A 6,000-nucleotide genomic window follows, 5' to 3' on the forward strand; every position below is an offset into this window, starting at 1 on the left:
TGCTTCAGCAGCAATACGTTCAAAAATATCATTAACAAAACTGTTCATGATACTCATAGCTTTACTAGAGATACCAGTATCAGGATGCACTTGTTTTAATACTTTGTAAATGTAAATTGCATATGATTCCTTGCGCTTCCTCTTCTTTTTCTTATCACTCTTTGATATATTTTTTTGAGCTTTGCCAGCTTTTTTTGCTGCTTTTCCACTTGTTTTTGGTGGCATTGTTACAAACAATTGATATACACTGGAACTTACAGGACGCTAGGCAGTATAAGTATGAGCGTGTCGTGTATACAACTAGCGTATTATATACGCGAAGATGGATATAACAATAAAAATGAATACTACTCTCTGATTGGCTGAAAATAATACTATAAGGTGATTGGTTTATTTTTAAAGTTTTATATTTTATAAATATTATAAATTAAAATACCCAAATAACATTTTAAAACATTTATGTTACAATCCCCGTAACGTACACATCTGTGTGATTATATTTACAAAAAAAAAGTATTAATTAAATAAATTTATTCGCTATGTCTGGACGAGGTAAAGGTGGTAAAGTAAAGGGAAAGGCAAAGTCAAGATCAAGCCGAGCAGGATTACAATTTCCTGTTGGAAGAATTCACAGATTATTACGAAAAGGAAATTATGCTGAACGAGTAGGTGCTGGTGCCCCAGTATATTTGGCTGCTGTTATGGAATATTTGGCTGCAGAAGTTCTCGAGTTAGCTGGTAATGCTGCCCGTGATAACAAAAAAAACACGTATCATTCCACGTCATTTACAATTGGCAATTCGTAATGATGAAGAATTAAATAAATTATTATCTGGTGTAACAATTGCTCAAGGTGGTGTATTACCAAACATTCAAGCAGTGTTATTACCAAAGAAAACTGAAAAGAAAGCATAAATTAAAAAACATTGCATTAATTTTTATAATAATAATACATCGATCATAGGCCTTTTTAATAAAAGGCCACAAATTTATTTAAAATAAGAGTAAAAATTATTTTTATAAATAATATATTATAATATTTTTTTAAAGAATCAATTTTAAATAATTATAAATTAATGATTCTTTTTTTTTTTTCTTTTTTTATATGTTATTATGGAAATAATTCATCATATTATGATGACATTTAGGTAACATATTTATAAGAATATTCATAAAATATTATCAAAATAATATTGTATTATGATGATATTTAGACAAAATATTATAAGAATATACACAAAATATTATCAAAATAATATCATTAGATAACAAAAACTGTTCATGATACTCATACCTTTACTAGAGATAAAAGTATCAGGATGCACTTGTATTAATACATATTATCACAACATCACAAAATATTTTTTAAAAGGAAAAATTTTTTTAAAATTATTATAAAATTTGATTGAATTAAATTTCAATTTATTTTTTTAATAATTAAAGAAAAAAAAAAAAAAAAAGCATATAAACTTTCTATTGAAAATGTTATTTTAAACTAGATGGCCAAGTGAACTTCGTTACACAAACAATATATGACGTATTCGTTATTTAAATAATCAGTATCCTTTGATATTATATCAATACGTTACTCTCTTCTTTTGATACATATTAATAAAATTTCAATTTATAAGATTTTATGTCAATTATATAAATAATATTATAAATTTTCTAAATACATAAGTTAAGTAACAAAAAATTTGAATAACAAGATAAATTTATATATTATGTTTTAATACTCGATACTATAATATATCGCATCCGTTACCAATTATTCGGTATCCTTTGATTTATACACAGAATGAACTAAAAATATATATCAAATTTATTTTATTTATTTATATATTTAATATTATTATTATTATTTTATATTACAAAGTTTCTTAACGAAGCTTACAATGATTTCTCATATCGTACTTAACAAAATTATTTAGATCATATAAAAATTTAAATTGTTAAAAAATTTGTATATTTATTATTATTATTATTTATTTTTATTAAAATTACATAACATAAAATTAATAATATTTTAATAATTATATAAATTAATTCTTATTTAAAATAATCTTATATTAATCTCAACAAATACTCTAATAATATATTTTGTCATAAATTTTTTTATATTTAAAATAAATATTATAATATATAAATACTTATATCAGTATAAAATTTCTTTATATAATTATGAAAAAATTAATTTAATAGTTAATTATTGATATTAATGCATAAATAAAAGTATTTTCTAATGAAATATATTTTGTCAATGTTCGATTAACACATTTCATAATAATACGTTTTCATTATTGACAAAAAAAGTTTTTCTAAAAATGAAATCTTATACTATAATATATATATTTATATATTAAATTTTTTAATTATTTATATACTAATAATTTATAATAAATCGATATTAAATAAAAAATAAAAATATATACTTTTTAAGTTTACCTTAAAAATATTATTGTTTTGTATGATTGAAATAATTAATATTAAACTATGTTTATTAATAATTGTTAATAAAAAAAATTAAATATATTTTAATTTATAAAATAAATATTATTATTAAATTTATAATTTATTATTTTATATATTATAGAAATTGAAAAAATAAATCATGTTTACTACGACAGTAAATTAGAAATACTATTTAATTTTTATGTGTTTTCTACATGGTACTTTGACTTACATAGGGACTTATATTATTGTGAATAATGATATAATTGAAAACCTTTATTTTTTATTTGATAGAATTATTATATTTTATCATTTAAATATTTATAATAAATACATTATTTTTATAAAGTAAAAAAATATGGCCGAAGAAAATTCTACAGCTGTTGCAGCAACTGCGGTTACTGCTGCTTCTACAACACCAACAAAAAAAGCAACAGCTTCTGGTGCTAAACGTACAAAACAACATTCAAAACCAACACATCCACGTACATCAGAAATGGTTGTTAACGCAATTAAAAATTTAAAAGAACGTGGTGGTTCATCATTACAAGCAATTAAAAAATATTTAGCTGCAAATTATAAAGTGGATTCTGATAAAATTTCACCATTTATTAAAAAATATTTAAAAGCTGCTGTAACTGAGGGAGCCTTGGTACAAACTAAAGGTAAAGGTGCATCTGGTTCATTCAAATTGGCTGCTTCCGCTTCATCTAATTCTTCAGCTAAATCAAAAGTATCCAAAAAAGAAAGTGGAGCAAAAGGTTCAGCAAAGAGTGCTAAAAGTAAACGGGCACCAAAAGAAAAGAAAGCCACAACTACATCATTGGCAGCCAAAAAGCCTAAAGCAAAAAAAGCGACTCCATCATCATCAACTGCTGCTAAAAAAGTTACTGCAAAATCATCAGCGGCATCAAAAAAAGCACCAGTTAAAGCAAAACCAGCAAAAAGTACAAAATCCGCTGCCAAAAGTAGCCCTGCTCGTAAACCGAAAGCACCAAAAGCTAAGAAAGCTTCTGTTGCCAAATCATCTCCTACAAAAATTAAAAAAGCAGCACCAAAAAAGAAATGATCTGTTACTTTAATAATATATTGAAATATTTCATTATTTTTGCTAAAAAATGAAAATAACATAGGCCTTAATACAGGCCACAAATTAATATTTGATAAGAGTAAATTATTTTTTGTATAAATATTTTATAAAATAATAGTTTAGAAACATTTGCCACAGTCAGTACCACGGATGGGTGGCCACTTGAGAATACTGTGTGCGGTTGCATTTTTATTTAAAATATATGGTATAATAAATAAGTATATATTTAAATTGATTACTTCATTGAAAATTTTAATAATATACTTTAATATTAATGATATTTATGAAAAATATATATTTGTAAAAATTTTCATTTATTACTGGCAACAGCCATACCACGTTGAAAACACCGGTTCTCGTCCGATCACCGAAGTTAAGCAACATTGGGCACAGTCAGTACTTGGATGGGTGACCGCTTGGGAACACTGTGTGCGGTTGCCTTTTTATATTAAAAATATAAATTATTTTTCTTCTTTTCTTTTTTTTTACACACCATATATAAATATATGTTATTTAGAAATGTAAACCTTTTATATTATTCGTCAACAAATAAATATTATTTTTTGTATAAAATTTTATTGCATTTATAACTCATATCATGGTTACTTTAAAGCGAGAAGTTTTTTTAATATTTCAAATGAATATAAAATAATATAAATTTTATGAAATTTATTTATTTTTAGAAATAGCAATCGCTTATAATTATAACAAAATTTTAATAATGTTTAATTTTATTTCAATAATTTATATATATATATATATATATATATTTTTTAATAAAAATAATATACTCTTATTTAATAATATATGTTGGTCCTATATATAGGACCGAAAATATTTCTTATTTGTTTTTTTTTTTTTAAATTGTCATTTAAAACGCTTATGCACGTTCTCCACGAATACGTCTTGCCAATTGTATATCCTTAGGCATAATTGTAACACGCTTTGCATGAATTGCGCATAAATTGGTATCTTCAAATAAACCTACTAAATAGGCTTCACTAGCTTCTTGTAATGCCATAACAGCTGAACTTTGGAAACGTAAATCGGTTTTAAAATCTTGTGCAATTTCACGTACTAAACGTTGGAATGGTAATTTACGAATTAACAATTCAGTACTTTTTTGATAACGACGAATTTCTCGTAAAGCTACTGTACCAGGACGATATCTGTGTGGTTTTTTTACTCCACCAGTTGCTGGTGCACTTTTACGTGCAGCTTTCGTTGCTAATTGTTTTCTTGGTGCTTTACCACCAGTTGATTTACGTGCAGTTTGCTTGGTTCTAGCCATTTTCAAATAATAATGTTTTTACAAAAAAACACACAATTTTAAAAATTATATTCGACAATTTGATACTACAAAGTCAAATGTTTAAATGCGAAATAAATGTGTTGTATTTATATTTATATGAAATTTCAAAATTTTTGTTGTCATATCCTATTGGATAGCTATCAGAGTATGGACTAATCAAATTGTATAGGCGTGGCTTAAAAAATCTTTAATGCTTTATATAAAAAGGCACAATTGTACCGGCGCTCACATACATTACAATACTTGTGAGGTTAACACACGTGTTATCCGTTCGTTAAAATATTGTAAATAATTTTTTATTAAAATGACTGGCAGAGGAAAAGGTGGAAAGGGTCTTGGAAAAGGGGGTGCAAAACGTCATAGAAAAGTTTTGCGTGATAATATCCAAGGTATTACAAAACCTGCAATTCGTCGTTTAGCACGACGAGGTGGAGTAAAACGTATCTCTGGTTTAATTTATGAAGAAACACGTGGTGTACTTAAAGTATTCCTTGAAAATGTTATTCGGGATGCTGTTACATATACTGAACACGCAAAACGTAAAACAGTTACAGCTATGGATGTTGTATATGCATTAAAACGACAAGGTCGTACTTTGTATGGTTTTGGAGGTTAAGAAAATATAATAATTTACTTAAAATATTTAGTAAATTTATTAAAGAATATTTAATACATCCGATAAATTTAAACAGGCTTTCCTTTTTGGGAAGCCACTAATTTTATTTATATAAGAGTAAATAAATTTGTTAATAAATATAACATATTATATAATTTGTTTACAACAAATTATTTTGTTTATAACATACATTACCAAATATTTTTATTTATTTTTTTTTTTTATTGTAATATATCTGCAATAATAACTTATAATTTGTATATTATCTATTTTATTTTACAATAACTTATTGAATTTTTGAAAAAATTTTATTATAAATTAATATACTATTATATTTTTTATATATACAAGTTAAGAGTAACAAGTATCGATAGGAGATTATCGAATTTATAACTAATAAAACATTTCGCCTTAATCAAAGAAAATAAAGATTTTGCTATACCATTTTTTATACTTTCAATAAATAATTTATTATTAAATTTTTATTATTTCATTTATTTTTTAAAATTATTAAAAATATTTTTCTAATAA

The 6,000-nt window shown here is 24.3% G+C and overlaps 1 non-coding gene across 1 annotated transcript; it reads left to right on the plus strand.

Moving 5' to 3' along the window:
• The first annotated feature begins 3,863 nt into the window (after window positions 1–3,863).
• LOC123303500 lies at window positions 3,864–3,982 on the plus strand. Its single transcript, XR_006535617.1, has one exon. It is a non-coding gene; the product is annotated as a 5S ribosomal RNA (ribosomal RNA).
• The last annotated feature ends 2,018 nt before the right edge of the window (window positions 3,983–6,000 follow it).

The sequence above is a fragment of the Chrysoperla carnea genome (assembly GCF_905475395.1).
Source record: "Chrysoperla carnea chromosome X unlocalized genomic scaffold, inChrCarn1.1 SUPER_X_unloc_1, whole genome shotgun sequence".
Classification (NCBI taxonomy): domain Eukaryota; kingdom Metazoa; phylum Arthropoda; class Insecta; order Neuroptera; family Chrysopidae; genus Chrysoperla; species Chrysoperla carnea.